Below are 19,095 nucleotides of genomic sequence, written 5' to 3'. Positions count from 1 at the left end.
AAACCACAGTCATATGGCAAGAGGCATGGAGAAAGGGACACTAGAGAGACAGATTATGTAAATTGCTCCATATTCATGTCTCTTATTCCTACATTGGAATGAAAGATATTATGCTTTGTCCCCAATCTTTTGTCTCCTTTGAATATGAAGTGATCCTAGAAGAAGCACCAGGCTTCACAGAAAAGTATAATAAGGGAGTCTAGATATTTTTCTCATCAAAAATGAGAATCACCCAAAATACCATTCGAATTGCATTTGGTGTAGAGTCGAAGTGGTTATGAGTTTATGTGCAGCACAGTCTGTATCTTGAACCCAATAATTACCTAGACAATTAAGGCAATAATCCTATATGTATCTTTACTGTGCCTGTTTTTCAAAGAAACAATACAGGATATCAATATAAGACTAATTTCTTAACATCACCTCATACTCAAAGGTAACTACTGAAAATCATTTTGAGATTCAGATTGCATTTTCAAGTTTTACATTTTAGGGAGAAATCAAGCATCATTGATAGTCTATAAACCTTTAGGAATATGCATGTTCCAGGATTTTCTTCTTAATGTAACAGCCAACGGAATGGTCTATGAGGTATTATGTAAACCAATATATATATGCATATATATATATATATATGCATATATATATGCATATATATATATATATATATATATATATATGAATGGGTGTGTTAGAGGTCTAAATCTTGTCTTAGCTGAAACTGACTCTGAAATAGGGAAGTCTCATATGTTAAGGCATTTCTGCAGTAGAGCCTATACTGAATATAATTGCTAAGGATATCTTCAAGAAGTACCAGAAACTGAATTGGAATTGAAGATTTAAAATGTAGATGTCTTACCACAAAGAGATGCAAAAAAAAAAGTTGAAAGAAGTCAGGTGCAGAGAAGTAAAGTGTACTGTTATGAAGTCTCTGAGTCCCTCTTCTAAAAGTCATCAATAGTTTATAATTTCAAGTTTATCAGAGTATGTTACCATATGTTACCAGAGTAGGTGAATTGTATAACAGCACTTAGATAAGTATGAAACTGTATTCAGTAAAGGGGATTCAGATTTCAGATTCTTAGTGATTAAGTACCAAAAATGAGCAGATACTGCTTTGTGGATATTAATAATATAATGAATTAAGCCAAAACAGAACAGAGATGGGTACTATTAAGTGGAAAAGGAAAACCAGAATGGAGCTAACCAAGGCACCACAGAAGTTCTGTAGAATGTCCTTTTGCGCAAAACATAATGAGAGAGTTCTCTTTCTCTAAGTCTAGGTGATTGAAGAAAAAGAGAGTTGCCAATGGCTACTCTCTTTAAGGAGCAGCTTGGAATGCAACGTGTTGTATTTCAGCTCAGGTTAGAACTCATGAAGGATGTCTCAGCCATATAAGGTAGTACCCTCAAACCTCAGAAGGCAGGCAGTCTATGACCTCAAATAGAGGTCTCTGCAAACCAGACAACATATTATTTAGTTTCCAAACATTTCAGGAATTTTTAAAGATATATCTCTATTATTAATTTCTAATTTAGTATGATTGTGGTCAGTGAACAGACTTTGTATACAACTAGAATAGTTTTAAATTTAGTGGATATGTTTTATTGCCTAATATATTCAAGTACGCAAATTAAAATTTTTGACTTGAATTCAAGGGCTGATCATTTTGAATTGCATAATTTTTACATCCCTCTGTAATTATCTGATCCACATAATGGAAACTTATAGGAGAGTTGAAAGGCTTCATCTTATGCCATAATCTTTATTAATTAAGTTAAAGCCTTTCCTCTCAAAATGGTCTATGGAAATAACGTTATATATTTTCATCATTCCTCCAATTCAAATTCATTATTCCCATCCATAAAGAAATAATATTAGGGGCACCTGAGTGGCTCAGTCAGTTAAGCTTCTGACTCTTGACTTCAGCTAAGGTCATTATCTCCAGTTCATGAGTCTGAGCTCCACATCAGGCTCCTTGCTGACAGTGTGGAGCCTGCTTGGGATTCTCTGTCTCTCCCTGCAAATAAATAAATAAATAAATAAATAAATAAATAAATAAATAAAAATCATATTACTATTTTCCCTAAATAGTGAATTCTGAGGAAAAGTAAAGCTTTCTTACAAACAGAAATCCTATCTAACAGTATCTCTTCTCGTTTAGGGTACCTGATGCCACCAAATCCCCTCTCTTTCTTTTAGGGGATTTTTCTGAATGCCAATCATCAGGCAGGAGAAAAGTTTCTGGCGAGAAGGATACTTCAGGCAGATTCCTACAATTTGATCCACCTTTACTGCTACCATGCTGGTCCTACTGCAACAGCCACCTACATGATCTGCCTATTTATGTTGACCCTAAAATGTACCCTGCACTTAGTAATCAGAGTGGTCTTCTAACAACATAAATTACATCATGTATTCCTCTGCTTTAAAACCTCCAATGGTTTCCTCTGCACTCAGATTAAAATACAAATTCATTATCCTGATTGTCTGAAAAGCCAATATAAGTCACTCTAGATACAAATATCCAATTTTACTATCATCACAGATTTTATCAAGGTCTGAATATATTTATTTAGGTATTTCCATATCTTCTATACTTATACACTTTTTTATGCTCTGCACAAGAATGTAGCATCATCTCCAGCCTTTTTGCTTCTGTGTCATGTGCACTCATCCTAGCACATACTATGTAATTTATAAATATCCTGAATGAATGAATAAATGGTGGATAGAAGACGTGTAGGGAGAGGTAGCACACTGGGAGATAGAAAGAACTCAGTAAAAGCAATTGGCTGAAGACATGACAGGATGGAATTGTGTTCCTACTTCCTTGAAGTTATCCCTGGGATTAAATTTGCATTCTTCTATTTAAACACAAAATGTATCTTTAGTGAAGATTAGATGATATTTTACATTAGGTTTGAAAATTAAATTAGATAATCACTATTTAATAGGTAGATTATATAAGATCATTAGATTGTATATATAGGAGTCATTCCATTTTAAAATTTCTAGCAGCAGGTAAAAATACATTACACCCAAGTTTTGAAAAATCATATTAAAATAATCCTTTGAAATATAAATTGGCAATTGGCAGGTGACTCTATGGTATTCAATTCATAATGTTACCCATTTTTGCCCAGCAAATTTCCATAATACTCAATAAAATACGACCTCTGAGAGTTAAAGGACAAAGATTTATGTATAATTTCTGACAGTTTGAAGCATCCTACTAAAACACTAATAAACATGATGTGGATTATTGATTATTTACGTAGGTACCATGTATTACAAAAGTGAGTGTACTTAACTCTAAAGTTTTAGTTTAATGTATGTAGAATAGTCTAATCTGTAGTCTTTAATGAAGTTATATGAGCAAAACACAGTCCCCAGTGTCCTATAAAAGAGGACCAAAAGCTATTATAAATAAAATAATGGAGCTGCTTTCTATGTGTTTAACTAAAAAATATTTAGGAAAATGTCATCTAGCAATATTCTGTATACTCAATTTTATCCACTTAAAAATTTTATTCCTAATATTGTGAAAAATTTAGTCACAAACATACCCAAACACATATACACACATGCGCCTCTCTGATAGTCCCAACTGTATTTTATTTTATTAATTAGTGAATTAATTTTATTGTGGTGTAGTTGACATATTAGTTTCCAATGGTGAGTTTTTACATGTCTGTTTTTCTTTAGTGTTTCATACAGCAGCTACCGCAATTTCAAGACTACCCTGTGATTTAGATTGAGCATTCAGTATGGGGGAATGCCCCTTCCCCCCAGAACTCACTCTTTTTTGCTTTGTTGGCTAAACAGTGCCTAATAGATTGTGTGTGTGTGTGTGCGTGTGTGTGTGTGTGTGTGTGTGTGTGTGTGAGTGTCAATGTTTATTTATTTATTTTGAGAGAGAAAGACCACAAGGAGGGGGGAGGGGAAGGGAGAGAAGGAGACAGAGAATCAGAAGCAGGCTCCGAGCTGTCAGCACAGAGCCTGACTCCGGGCTCAAACCCACAAACAGTGAGATCATGACCTGAGCTAAAATCAAGAGTCAGTCGCTGAACTGGGCGCCCAGGAGCCCCCAGACTGTTTCTTTCTAACCTAACCTGAAGCTTCTGATTCAGTAAAATGGATGATACAAAACTGAGTGTACTCTTTCACGTAGAGTCACACATTAAAAGTACTTCTAAAATTTCCCCGTTTAACTGTAAGCCTGAATTTTAATTTTTAAAGCTAAAATGCTTTATTTTGTTCATGCATAGCATTTTAATTTATTCTAATGGCTATCTACCTTTCTTTTGCTCCTCTGCAAGCAAAGTAGGGTTTTTTTGAAGCCTGAGTATTCTTATATCTCATATATTCTTCTAAAGGGATGGCATTTTGAACTGTAAACTGTTATGCTTATATTATGTTATTAAGTGAAATTTTAAAAATTGTCTTGTGGGCACCTGGGTGGCGCAGTCGGTTAAGCGTCCGACTTCAGCCAGGTCATGATCTCGTGGTCCGGGAGTTCGAGCCCCGCGTCAGGCTCTGGGCTGATGGCTCGAGCCTGGAGCTTGTTTCCGATTCTGTGTCTCCCTCTCTCTCTGCCCCTCCCCCGTCCATGCTCTGTCTCTCTCTGTCCCAAAAATAAATAAACGTTGAAAAAAAGATTGTCTCGTGAACTTCCAAATTTTTCTATAGGTTTCATTTTAGTTTGCATGGTGTAATAAGTAAAATGTTTCCTAAAATCAGAGCTAAAGGGAAGTCAAGCTGGAATTATAATGCATATTATAAAAGACAACTTGAATTGGATACAGTACTGGCATAAAGCAGTAAAATAACTGAATATTAATCCCATCCAAAAACATTTATAAATATTTGGTACTTGTAAAAATGTAGTTGACAATGTTCTAGCCCTTAAAAAGCTCATGATCTATATAGAAATGTGGGAATGTAAATGATTAACAAAAAGATTGGTAATGTTGGCATGAGTCCAATAACATAAAATCAAATAGATATAGGGCCAAGGAAATGAGACAGATTTTAGTATCAGCTTTGAAAAAACATCACAGAAGAAAAAGCATTATGGGGCGCCTGGGTGACTCAGTTGGTTAAGAGTCCAACTCTTGAATTTGGCTCAGGTCATGATCTCACAATTAGTGAGTTCGAGCCCCACAACAGGCTCTGCACTATCAGCAGAGAGCTGATGCCTGCTTGGGATTCTCTCCCTCTCTCCCTCTCTTTCTGCCCCTCCCCTGCTTGTGCACTCTCTCTCTCTCTCTCGAAATAAATAAATGTTAAAAAAATTACAAAAAAGAAAAAGTATTTGAGTTAGAACATGAAGGGTGCACAGAATTTTAATAGATGAAGGAGTAGAAGAATACCATGTTAACCACGAAAATAACATGATCCAAAGATCATGTCCAATATAAATGGCAAATAATGTCAAATATGCTAGCTAATTACATATTTTTGATATTTTAAATGTGATAGGTAATTTGACTTGCTTTCTTTTTTTTCTTTTCTTATAGTTATTTTCATAGAGGAAAGCCATTTGAGAGATTGTGCGATTGGACTGAAGTTTTTGTAGGTATTCCTAGTTGCAGTGTGAAGGATGGATGGAAAGGAAAAGAGGTTAGTGGAAAGAGAATAATTAGAGTGCTATTATTATTATAAATGACAGAAATCATGAGGCTATCTTTTGAACTAATTAAAAATTATGTGCTTCGTAATAGAATTACATTTGTATCATTGCTATTCAGAATAGACAGACAAAATAATATGTCTATAAGTCATAGACTATGTGAAATTCATTAAAGAATATCAAGAGTGATTTTAGCTAGTCTCAGAGACCTTATTTTCACTTATTATATTCATAGTCGTTTTGGTTGCAAGTGACATAAATATAAATCTAACTAAGAGGCAAATAAGAAATGTATTGGTTCATAAACATCAACTGCAGGAAGAACTGGGATAAGGTTAGCCTTAGAAATGGCTGGAATCAGGAACTTGAATCCCCTCAAGATTTTGTTCCATTTTTCATTTCTGCTTCCTTTTATGATTGGTTTTATCCTCAAATAGGTTGTTCCACAAGGCTAAAACTATAGCCATGGGGTAGATAGTTTAATGACATCATAGCTTTAAAATAGGTCTGGATTTAATTATAAATATAATGGTAACTTCAGGTGGACAAATAATTTTTTCTCAATATTTGATGATAGATATTTCATATTTTTGTGATTTCTATTTTTGCTCATATGAAATAATCTGCTAGTCTAATTTTCTTCGTTGGAAACTGGGTCATTAATATGTAATTTAAGACTCTTTTGGGTCTTTGTTTTTTTCTTATATGCATATCATTTTGTGTTCGCATGTGAGTTACATTTTATTTACCTGGCTTAGGTGCATTGTACTTTGGTATGTAAGGATTTTTGTTTTTCATCAGTTCTGAGAAATCTGTAGTCATTGACTTTTGTACATTGTCTCACTCATCTTTTTTTAAGGGAAATCATAAGAGATGCAATTTGTACCTATGTTCACTGCTTTAGTTTTCACTTCTTTTCTTGTGAATGCTAACTGGAAATTTATTATTTCACTTCTGTGCATTGAAACAGATGTTTATTGTATTTTTTAAGTCACTGGTCTTGGATAATTTTTATGTCATCTAGATTACCATTTTGGCAGAGATACTATTCAAAACATTATGATGTTCAGGTAAATTTTTGATTGAGAAAATAATAGATTTTTTCTTAAGAGACAAGTAGTTTATTACTTTTAAATGTTTTTTGTTATATGTTGTTGTCCTTCTCTAGGAAATATAAAATAATATCAATCTAATCAAAACATTCTAAATGTATAAACATTTTGAAACTTCAGAAGTGAGCAGTTGTTCTGGTCTCCCTGTATATGAAATCTTCAATCTTATAATTAGAGAATTTAAAAAAAGTTAACGTGTATTAAGTTTATCACTTTACAATCAATCAAAAAATGTATCTATTATTTACAGTATACTTTAGTTAGTGACATAAAGGATGCAACTGTTTTAATACTTAATCCTTGTCATTTTCTCAGGAAGCTTATGATTAGGGGAGTTGAGGTGAACAAATATTTACCTACCAGCTCCCCACCCCCACCCACAAACATATATACACACAAAGATAAATGTGTATGTCATACCTAAAAAATAAAGATAAAATATATTAAGTAATCAATTATTTAATACTTTCTTCTATATTATCTACCATAGACATGTTAACTTATATTTAGAGGATTAAATATTATTATGCCTAAGTTGATTTAAATTTTACAGTAAAATATTTATATTTCCATTGCAAGAAATATTTTTAAATTCATTTAACAAACGTTTATGACATGGCAGCTTGGTGTAACTTTTTGAGATTGTAATAGAAAGGAAAAGAATAATTAATGACTGCAATTATTTTTTGGGAAGGTAATAAATTAGGATAGTTTTTACCAAAGATACAAAAATACAAATGATTTTATCATATGCAATTACATTATAGAAGTTAATGTGAAGCTAATTAATTTTTCTTTTAATCTTAGATGGTGTCAAATTCTGCTAGAGTTTAAATTAAATACAACCTAAATCCTCATCCTGAAGGAAGACCTTTAAAAAAGGACAAAAATTTCCTATATAGAGCTTTAGGCTTGTCAGGAAAAGATTTTTAACATTGTAACAAATCAAATAAGGAGTAGAGATTTACTAGTCTCAAGGGACTCACAGTCTTTTCTTAGGTGACTTTTAAAGGTCTTTTTTGAGTGGAAGATGTAAGAAATAAAGTAAAGAACTGATTCAAGATTCACACCAATAAAATAGTAGAGTCAGAATACATGCACATATTACAAATGCACAAAAAGCAGCTCAGCTAATTCCTCCAAGGTGAAATTTATATATTTCTTTGCTGAAGAAGTACAGCTAGCAGAGTGATAAATTGCAATGCTCCTGGGAATGCAAATAGAATCCTGGTTCCATATTCTACTGCCAGATCTTTTAAGAGGTATAGGGATTTGGGCAGGCCCCTAAGCATTTTTCTGTGAGTGGATTTCCCTATATGATGCTTTAACATAAATCTCAGAAACAGACAGTGGCATAGTTGGATGTCATGTAGAGATCTCTGTAAGTAACAGCTCAAATCCATGCAGAATCTTGAGTTTTTCAGGGTAGGTATGAATGGATATTATCCTTTATACAACCCTCTCACCGCACCCTTTATCTCATGCATTCATCCTAAATGACAAGAAGCCACTAGAGCAGCTCAAAGGAGAAATTACATAAACATTTCTGTCTCACATAATTTTCAGCCTTTGTGTTGAATCACTGACTTTAAAAATGGGGGCAAATATCTTCAAATATTGGGGTCCACACAGTTTTTACACAAAAAAAATTAATTTAACCTATTTTTTTTTCAACATTTTATTTATTTTTGGGACAGAGAGAGACAGAGCATGAACGGGGGAGGGGCAGAGAGAGAGGGAGACACAGAATCGGAAGCAGGCTCCAGGCTCTGAGCCATCAGCACAGAGCCTGACGCGGGGCTCGAACTCAGGGACCGCGAGATCCTGACCTGGCTGAAGTCGGACGCTCAACCGACTGCGCCACCCAGGCGCCCCTAATTTAACCTATTTAATACATTTACATTAACAACAAAAGTAGCATACATAAAATTGTCATCTGCTTGCTTCAAATGAGTAAAAATTATAATAAGTATAAGGAAATTAAATAAATCAGCAGGGGTGCCTGGGTAGCTCAGCCGGTTGGACATCCAACTTCGGCTCAGGTCATGGTCTCATGGCTTGTGAGTTTAAGCCCTGTGTCAGGCTCTGTGCTGACAGCACGGAGCCTGGAGCCTGCTTCAGATTCTGTGTCTCCCTCTCTCTTTCACCCTCCCCCCTTGTGCTCTGTTTCTTTCCCTCTCACAAATAAATAATAAACATTATAAACAATTTTTTAAAAAAGAAGTAGATCAGCAATTCTCAATATCTTAATGATAGTAATATTTAACTTATTTAAGTACTGTGAAACTTAAAGGCATTCTATTTGGTTTATAGGTATTACTATCTACCATATTAGAATTAAAATATATTTTAAAATATTTTTAATGAACTCACTAAAAAATAAGCCCATTATACTGACAAATCTGAAATCTTAAAAATATAATTTCCCCCAGAATAGTGATGAATAGAATTGTTTTATATTTTTCCTTTTTTTTTTTTTTTTTATGTCTGGCTTGATAGAAGAGATCTAAACTCTTCTTTCTGCCTCTGTATTCAGTCTGTTGAAATATCAAGTTTTGGCTGAAGTTTGGGAGGAAAAGTGGCCCTTTACAGAAAGGACAACAGTATTCCAATAGGCTTTTCAGCCAATTATGGATATTCTTTGTTAATACACCCACTGCAATGGGGTGGTATTTTTCCCTGTTAATAAATAAAAATTAGGCAAGCAGCTTATTTATTTATTTATGTGTTTGTTTGTTTATTTATTTATTTATTTATTTATTTATTTATTTATTTATTTTGAGAGAGAGAGAGCATGTAAGCTGGGGAAGGGCTGAGAGAGAGGGAGAGAGAGAATCCCAAGCAGACTCTGTGCTGTCAGCACGGAGTCCAAAGCGAGCCTCGATCCCATGAACCCTGCGATCATGACCTGAGCAGAGATCGTGAGTCTGATACTTAAACAACTAAGCCACTCAGGTGTTCCCCTTTTTATTTTTTGAAGATTAGTTGCAAAGTGCAATATATCATGTCAATAAACTCTTTGTAGTCTGTTTCTTTAAAAACAAGTGTTCAGGGGCGCCTGGGTGGCGCAGTCGGTTAAGCGTCCGACTTCAGCCAGGTCACTATCTCGCGGTCCGTGAGTTCGAGCCCCGCGTCAGGCTCTGTGCTGATGGCTCAGAGCCTGGAGCCTGCTTCCGATTCTGTGTCTCCCTCTCTCTCTGCCCCTCCCCCATTCATGCTCTGTCTCTCTCTGTCCCAAAAATAAATAAACGTTAAAAAAAAAATTAAAAAAATAAATAAATAAAAACAAGTGTTCAATATGAAGCAAGTTTCAAGCATTTGAAGAGGTAATAGAAAACAGTAATCACTGAGTGACTGAAACACATAAGGAAACCCCATGTTTGTACAAGCTTAGTCTGTGCACACTTTCCAGGTCCCCAAAGGGAAGGGGAAATCAAAATAGAGCCTACCAGTCCTGCTCAGTTAAGGAGACAAACTTAAGAATTGGTGGAAACCACAGTAGCTAGAATTCATAAAGCAGGGTACCAAAGAAGAAAAAGCTACACAGGGAAAGAGTCCCAGAAATTTGCACGGTTCCCTTGACACTTTACTGAATATTGATCAGAAAATTCCTGTGAGGATAATTACTGAGCCAGCAAATGACTCATCAAAAATAGGCACGCAGAAAAATCCGAGAAGCACACATGAGGCCCAGAATAGTTTGTGTGCCTATCAGCCAGTGGAAAAACCTTCTAATGCATGGGACATTGGTTAAAGTATTCAGTATACTATTGCCTCAGTAATGAGGGAAAACTGGCTCTAGAATAAAAGGTATTCTGATGCAGTCTAACAAAAAAAAGCAAATCCTGAAAAGAACAAAAAGTTTCTATAAATATTCTATAAATATTCTAACAAATATTTAAACATACTTATCAAAAATACTTAAAGGTATATAAAAATAACCAGCACCTACCAAGTTATAAATTATAATGTCTGATACCCTATCAAAACTCAGAAGATATGCAAAACAAGAAAGAAATATGCTAATGAGGAGAGAAATCAGTCAACAGAAACAGACCCTAAAATATCACAAATGAAAACACACTTTTAAACAATCCATAAGTTAAAAAATAAATTAAAAAAGAAATCAGAAAAAATTATGAAAATGAAAATGAAAACATAACATGTTTAAATCTTGGGATAAAGCTAGTACAGTACATGGAGGGAAATTTATAGCACTAACTACAATAGTAAAAAAGAAGAAAGTTCTCAATTGCCTGATATCTATCATAAAAACCAGAAAAAGAAGACAAAATTAAAACCAAAGTGAGGAGAAGAAAATAACAGTAAGTATAAAAGCAGGAATTATTAAAACAAAACAAAAAATAGAGAACATCAGTAGAATCAAATCCATTTTTCTAAAAAAATCAGTATAATTCCTTGAAACAATTAAGGAAAAATAATACTAATTCTACATAAATGTATTTTAGAAAATTGAAGAGAATGGCATACTTCCCAATTAATTCTATAAGGCCAATATATCTGCATATAACAAAAACCCTGCTAAGTAAATTAAAAAGAAAACTAAAAATCAATATCCCTCATGAAATATGTGCAAAATTCTTTTTTTTAATTTTTTTTTCAACGTTTTTTATTTATTTTTGGGACAGAGAGAGACAGAGCATGAATGGGGGAGGGGCAGAGAGAGAGGGAGACACAGAATCGGAAACAGGCTCCAGGCTCCCAGCCATCAGCCCAGAGCCTGACGCGGGGCTCGAACTCACGGACCGTGAGATCGTGACCTGGCTGAAGTCGGACGCTTAACCGACTGCGCCACCCAGGCGCGCCATAATGTGCAAAATTCTTAACATCAATTGAATTATACTTTGAATGGCTGTCTTACTTATGATATCTTTTTCACACATGCATTGTTCATTTGGAAATTATTGATTCAATGAGTGATACAAATCTTTCAAATTTTGACACATTTCATTATATAATATTTAAAAATTCTACTTTTTAATATCATCTCCAATCCCACCATAGAATTTCCATGAGAACCTGGAAAGCTCACATTGGCAGACATTAATTTCCCTCCCTCACCAAAAAAAATTTAAGACAGTTCAAATTTTTAGATAAAAATCGTATTCTTGCGAAAAAATTGCTTAGCTCAATTTGTAATTAAGCTACAAATACCTTTCCTAACAAAACAATCCCATTTAAAAGTGCAATAGAAGTGCACTACATTTGACACTACATCTCATTTTACACTACAGGACATTAAAAATATGAATATGAAGGGTCAATACTTGATAAAATTAAAATTTTTTACTTATTCTTCAAGGACGTCTTAAGTGACACATTTGTATTAAGGCAAGTACATAGTGATACAGAATACAATAAGTATGACTAGGTATAGCTAATGTCCACTGCTTTTATTTGTGCTAAGTTGCCTGTAATTTTACCTGTGGTTCCCAGCACATTGAAAAAGTTTATACTATTAGTATAAATATATTTGACACCATGAACCTCCTGCAAGGTTCTTATGGATCATCACGTTTCTATAAACCACCCTTTTAGAACAACCGAATTAGATACTGAAATGGGAAAAGTACACAGATAATTGGCTACATTTTAGAACATTTTGATTTTTTAAGTCAAAAGTATGTTTTATTTATTCCAATAAGAAATACTGCAATACTTTGTAAGAAAAATATCACATAACAGCTTTCAGAAGATGGAAAGAGCTATTAACATTGGAATTTCAATGGTGGACTGAAGCTTGGATCCCTTAGGAAGAAGCTAGACTTGGGCAGTGGAAGGAAGGCCCAGAGGCACTGTCCCAGGTCCTTGAAGGGGAATGATAGAGACATGAGCTGTGAGCAAGGACAGGTGATAAATAGGTTATGCATTAGGAGCCAGGAGGCACAACATCCTGACGTTGTGGCTTCCAAGACCTTGGAGCTGACAGACCAGGAGCCACAGGTGTGGAGCCTGTGATCTCCTTTCCACCTCTGCCCCAGGATAACCCCTAGACTCATTATAATGCATCAACTTGCAATTATAATTCCCACCCCACCATGAAGAAAGGCTGCTATGATGGTTCTGGTACAAATCTTGGAGAGTCAAAAACTTCCCTTCCCTACCTGCTGGAGGAGTCCCCCAAAGGATTGGAAGGAGCCTCGATAACAGACCACCCCACTGTACATCACAGCTCCTCCCAGCCCAGAGAGAGGGAGCAAATATCCAATCCTAAAAGAACCTAGGGCCGGTTCCACCTCCAGGAACCTCTCCTACCTTGAGTGTTCTTTCACTTTAATAAACCTTTTCGGGCTTGCTACTTTCCTTCTGGCTGTCTTTATTCCAGCTTGGATCGCCACATAAATCTTCTTGTGGGAATCCAAGGACCAAGACCTTCATGCATATAAGGCATTTTCCCACCAGTAACTGTTCAACTTTGAGAAATCATAATTATCTGAGATAAAAATAAGTAAAACCTCTTCCAGTGACCAAAAAAGCATGAACTTACTTTAACTTTTGCATATATAGTACCACATATTAACTAAGGCTACAGTGCACCATATGGAGTATGCAAGTGAATGTGTATATGTTTATCCCTAGCAACTTTGTCTTAGAAGCAAATGGGTACTTCATTAGTATTTACATATTAAGGTAGAGCTGACCATTATGCTCCCTTGAAGCAGCGTATCTGCATTTTTGTAATGCACCAAAACATAAACTAATATTTCTCCTGTTTAGATTGTCTGTTTAAGTGTAGTTTCATGTTATTTTAGTAAACTAGAAACGTATAAAATGTGTTAAAATAAGTCTGCTATTCAGTGGGAAAAATTTTCATAAAACTGTTCTGTTTATTTAATTATAAATCACACAATATTTTTTGCTGTGAAAGATTTCCAACAAAATAACATTTCTTTACATATTACTTTGAAATATATTAATATAGCAGTAAGAAAGCCCACACATATATACATTTTATAATTCCAAGTTTCTCTAGGCTCACCAGCATATAGACAGTAGTAATTTGCTAAATGCGTGGTGCAATCAGTTAAGCTTCCAACTCTTGATTTTGGCTCAGATCATGATCTCCAGGTTGTGAGATCAAGCCCGGCATCCAGTTCTGTGCTAAGTGTGGAGTCACTTTGAGATTCTCTCTCTCGCCCTCTCTGCTCCTCTCCCTTGTTCTCTCTCTCTCCCTCTTCCTCTCCCTCTCTCTCTCTCTCCAAAAACAGAAACAAAACCAAAAACAAAACAAAACAAAACAAAACAAAACAAAACGTCTTGGATTGAAACATTTATGTGGGCTTGCATTTGCATGAATCAAAGAATATTAGATTCCTAAATCTACCTGAACTTATTTAGATAAATCAATACATGCATTATGCTATATGTAATATAATAATGACAAAACATAAAATAATACCTGTATTAAATATATGTAAGGTAATATACATTCTATTTTCATGGGTCCCTAAAAGATCATGAGCCCAAGACACTGTGCCTACTGAACCTAATGGATCACTTGGCCTTAGTTCCTACTTCTCCATTATTCCATCTTCCACCAAACCACTCCTTCAGCAGGGTAGCCCTTGCCACAGTTCTGGCATCTATAGGATGGCCCTGGTTTCTGTAATCTTGTAATACAACATTCCAGCTTTAGAGGAGATAGCGACATTTTAAACATAACAGAAAAAAGAAGTGAACAAGCAGGAAATCTTTAAAACAATATTCAAAAAAGGGGTACCTGGATGGCTCAATCGGTTGAGCATCCAACTTCAGCTCAGGTCATGATCTCACAACTTGTGAGTTCAAGCCCCATGTCAGGCTCACAGCTGTCAGTGCAGAGCCTGCTTCAGATCCTCTGTCCCCCTCTCTCTGTGTCCCACCCCTTCTTGCACTGTCTATAAAAACAAACAAACAAAACAAAACAAAAAAAACCTCTAAAACAATATTCAAAATGAAGTTTACAAAGATCTTCTTTGGAATATATGCCAAAGCTCTTCAGTTATACTAAGAACTATATACTAAATTTGGATGAGCAAACAAGTATTTATGTTCACAGAAAATCCAATAATAACCAGAAATTCTCATGGATGATAAAATTTACTATTTTAACTTTCTGATTATTTTAGATTTACCCACATCTAGACTTCTGTTACATAATAACTGTATTTTCATGAGAAGTTTTATTCCAACCTATAAGAGCACTCCATTCGTGCCTAAGAATTCCTAGTGATACAAAGAATCACAGAGTTTAATTGAACTTTACAAGTGTTTATATGAGTTTAATTGAGCTTTACAAATGTTTGTAAGAGTTTATAAATATTTATATGAATATATGTATATGTGTGTATATATATATACACACACACATATATACACACATATATATACACATATTTATATATACACATATATATGTGTATATATATATATATATATATATATATAGTTGTTTATTTTGAATGTTGGGTTTTTGTCAAGTTACTGAATCTCTTCCCTGTAATTCCATCTTTAGCCAGATTAACAATTTTGGTAATTTAGATGTTGAACTAAGTGCCTAGAAGTAGTTTTATAAATGACCAACTCTCCTCTCTGGTTTATCAGTACCTTAGGTCTTTCATTAATCACTTGTGTTTATTAAGATCCCAAGTTTTAAAACTTTTAAAACTGTTAAGGGAATAACCTTTATTTTTTCATCATGTTTTTTGAAGAATCATTTGTTATACTTTAATTCTGATGTATTTAATTAACTTCATTTTTATTTTAATATCTTTTCATGGAAGTGTAAAATCCAAAATTGCTTGAAACAGTTAGGTTGGATTAAATCAATGATAACGATAATGATAATCACGTTTGTTTCTCACAAATGGCATCTCCTATCTGTAATAAATATTTTGATAGAGTTTTAAAGACTTCGCAGAAATGTAGGTTTTTATCTGGGAAATTCAGAGTGGCTCCCTCCTCCACACAAAGTTTCTTTCTATCTTTATCTCACTGTTTTTTCCTCTTTTAGCTCTTCCTCTCTCTCTCTTTTTCCTCTCAGTAATGCAACATCTCAAACTTGCCTGTCAAATAAGGATTTTTCATCTTTGTTATCTATTATTTATACATACTATCCTAATGCATTTATTGTATCAAATTTTCAAAATATTTCATATTTAGCATATATTTGTGTGAAATTCCACCATGTTTTCCAAGTCTCATGAACTAAATAAGTATAAGAAAATGAATGAGGATAATCAAATTAGTTTCTTGTCAAAAGTGAACTTCCAGGGGCGCCTGGGTGGCGCAGTCGGTTAAGCGTCCGACTTCAGCCAGGTCACGATCTCGCGGTCCGTGAGTTCGAGCCCCGCGTCAGGCTCTGGGCTGATGGCCCGGAGCCTGGAGCCTGCTTCCGATTCTGTGTCTCCCTCTCTCTCTGCCCCTCCCCCGTTCATGCTCTGTCTCTCTCTGTCCCAAAAATAAATAAATGTTGAAAAAAAAATTAAAAAAAAAAAAAAAGACTTATAAAAAAAAAAAAAAAAGTGAACTTCCAGAACATACAGAGGCACCTGGGTGGCTTAGTCAGTTAAGCATCCAACTTCGGCTCAGGTCATGATCTCCCCATTTGTGACTTCAAGCTCCGCGTAGGGCTCTGTGCTGACAGCTCAGAGCCTGGAGCCTGCTTCAGATTCTGTGTCTCCCTTTCTCTCTGCCCCTCCCCAGCTTGCACTCTGTTTCTCTCTCTCCTTCAAAAATAAACATTAAAAAAAATTTTAATAAAAAAAGTGAACTTCCAAAACATACATTCCAGAAATAAGGACACTAATTCTGCTCATGCAAATGTGCTCATGAAAATGTTATGTGAAGTTTTTCATTAGATTGAAAAACTGAAAAAAACTAAAATGCATAATTAATGCTAATTATTGTTAGCCAGCAAACCCATCATAAAATTTATAGCACTGTTTCTTGACACATTTCTATTTAGGGTAATTCATAAAAGAAATTGCCAATTTGGGAATAGTATTTTAGCTTCTAAGAAGCTCTTTGCTATTTACTTATATGTCATAGTATTCTACTACTTAGTTGAATGAAGATATTTTATGAAATAATGGGTCTTCTGTTTAAGATAAGATGGTTTAGGCTAACACATTTCTCAACCATCCTGTTTATTTTTGAAGTTTAATTATATCCACAATGACAGAATCTCTTTTCGACCAATAATAGTTAGAGTATTTCCATTTATTTACAGTTAAGATACTACAAACTTAAGTAGGAGCTGTGATTACTGTAATTCTTAATAAAGCACCTATGGTTTAGCATGATAAAATTGGTGATCTTTCCATGCATTCACCAGAGGCTTCAAAATACCAAAAATAATGTGCCCATATATTATTTTACCCTCTTACCAGAAGATGGACTGGATGAATTAAACAGTGCTACATAAATACATTTATCACAGCATTATTATGAAACTAATCAGACCCTGCATTTTCAAATTCACTTGTTCTCAGTTACTTGCAAATTAATTTACTTTCTATTTATGGTGAGCATATATTTGTTGTGTGTGTGTGTGTGTGTGTGTGTGTCTGTGTATTTTAATTATTAGTGAAGAGCAGGGGTCTAAACAATTACATTTGCTTTGAGTGGTTAATCAACATCTGAGATCTTCAAAGATTTAGATGTTTTAATTTTTTCTCCAGGCATTCCACATCTGATTATGCATAGTTTCTTTGCCTTTCCATTCAGTACAGGAGCCTCACAAAACAAATTTTAAATGTTTTATTTTGTGTTTCAATAATAGGCCTCCGTTTAAAGAAAAAAAATGATCCCCACTCAATTTACTGCAAAAAAATAATGCATAAGCAATTAAAATATTTACTTAAGCAGCATTCATTCTTTGTTCTTGTATAATTTATATCTCAGAACATTCTCACCTGAAACAGTGAAGTGGGCAAATATTGTCATCATTTTATTATATTACCAAGTAACTCAAGTTTTGCTGGCTGTTGTGGAAGTTTAAAGGCCAGATAGTTTCCTTCTTCACCCTTGAATATCAGCCACTTTAGTGATTTGACTTTTCCCATTGCCTGGTGACTAGAAATGGACTTAGTATATGCAAGAATGAAGAGCTTAAAATAATACTATTATATAAACTTAGCATCCAAAACAGCTTTTTAGATGCTAAACGTTTTGGGTGTCACAACTTTTGGAGAGCTTTCCCAGGCTGATAAACTAGTTAAATAGGACAATTTAATAATGAAGAGTTTAGGTCAGTACTAAATTATATCTCTGTGCAAAAATATAAAGGAAAGTTCAATTTTGAACTTGCAATTTCAATTTCTGCAATTGCTTTTGCAAAAAAGAAAAAGGATGGTAAGGGAGTTTACCTATTGATAATGTTCTTTTTAGTTTTCATAGGACTTAGGTGGAAAAAAAAACGAGTTAGATAGATGCATTTTATCCTTTCAAACTATCAAAATAATTTTACATGAGTTTTTATTATGTAGACTTTGTAACAGAACAGTTTTAGATTTATAGAAAAATTGACAAGACAGTACAAAGAGGTCCCAAATATCCACACCCAGTTATCTATATTATTCATAAGTTACATGACTACGGTACATGTGTCATAATTAACAAGCTAATATTAGTGTATTATTATTAACTAAAGGCCACATACTATAGTTTTTGCCTAAAGTCCTTTCTGTGTTCCAGGATTGCTTTCAGGACACCACATTACATTTATTCATCATGTCTCCTTAGGCTCCTCTTGACTATGATGGTCTGTCAGACTTTCCTTTCTTTGATGACATTTACAGTTGTGAGGAGTATTGGACAAGTATTTTGTAGAATGTCCTTCCAATTATGCTTTCCTAATTGTTTTCAGGATTGCATTAGATTGGGGTTATCAATTTTGGGGACGAAGACATAAGGTGTCAATCTCATCACATGATATCAAATGTCTACACTATCGATATGATTTATCAACATTGATGTCAACCTTCATCACCTAGCTGATAGTGTTTGTCAGTTTTCTCTGCTAGAAAGTAATTGTCTTCAACACCCCCCCCCCACCCAATTTCTATTCAGAGCTCTTTGAAATGGAGTTGCTGTGTATAGTTTGCACTTAAGGACCGAGAAATTATGATTCTATTCCTGAAGAGCAAAGTATCTACATCAATTACTTGCAATTCTGCATGGGAGATTTGGCTCTCATCTCAGGTTCATTAATTTAGCCTATCATTTATTTATATCAGTGTGTACTAACAAATATTTATTTTAAATTTGGATAACATTACAATACTATTTTATTTACTTTATTGCCCAAACTTTTACAGTTTTGGCCACTGAGAACTCTTTCAGTT

At 34.4% G+C, this 19,095-nt stretch overlaps 1 long non-coding RNA gene across 1 annotated transcript in view; it reads right to left on the bottom strand.

The window, feature by feature from the left end:
* Positions 1–1,984: 1,984 nt before the first annotated feature.
* Positions 1,985–19,095, bottom strand: part of LOC125174619 (uncharacterized) — a 40,048-nt gene continuing 22,937 nt past the window's right edge. Inside the window, exon 3 of the long non-coding RNA XR_007155476.1 lies at positions 1,985–2,021. This is a non-coding gene — a long non-coding RNA (uncharacterized LOC125174619). The remainder of the gene's footprint in view (positions 2,022–19,095) is intronic.

The sequence above is a fragment of the Prionailurus viverrinus genome, chromosome A1, assembly GCF_022837055.1.
Source record: "Prionailurus viverrinus isolate Anna chromosome A1, UM_Priviv_1.0, whole genome shotgun sequence".
Taxonomy (NCBI): domain Eukaryota; kingdom Metazoa; phylum Chordata; class Mammalia; order Carnivora; family Felidae; genus Prionailurus; species Prionailurus viverrinus.
This window is presented reverse-complemented; position numbering and strand designations above follow the sequence as displayed.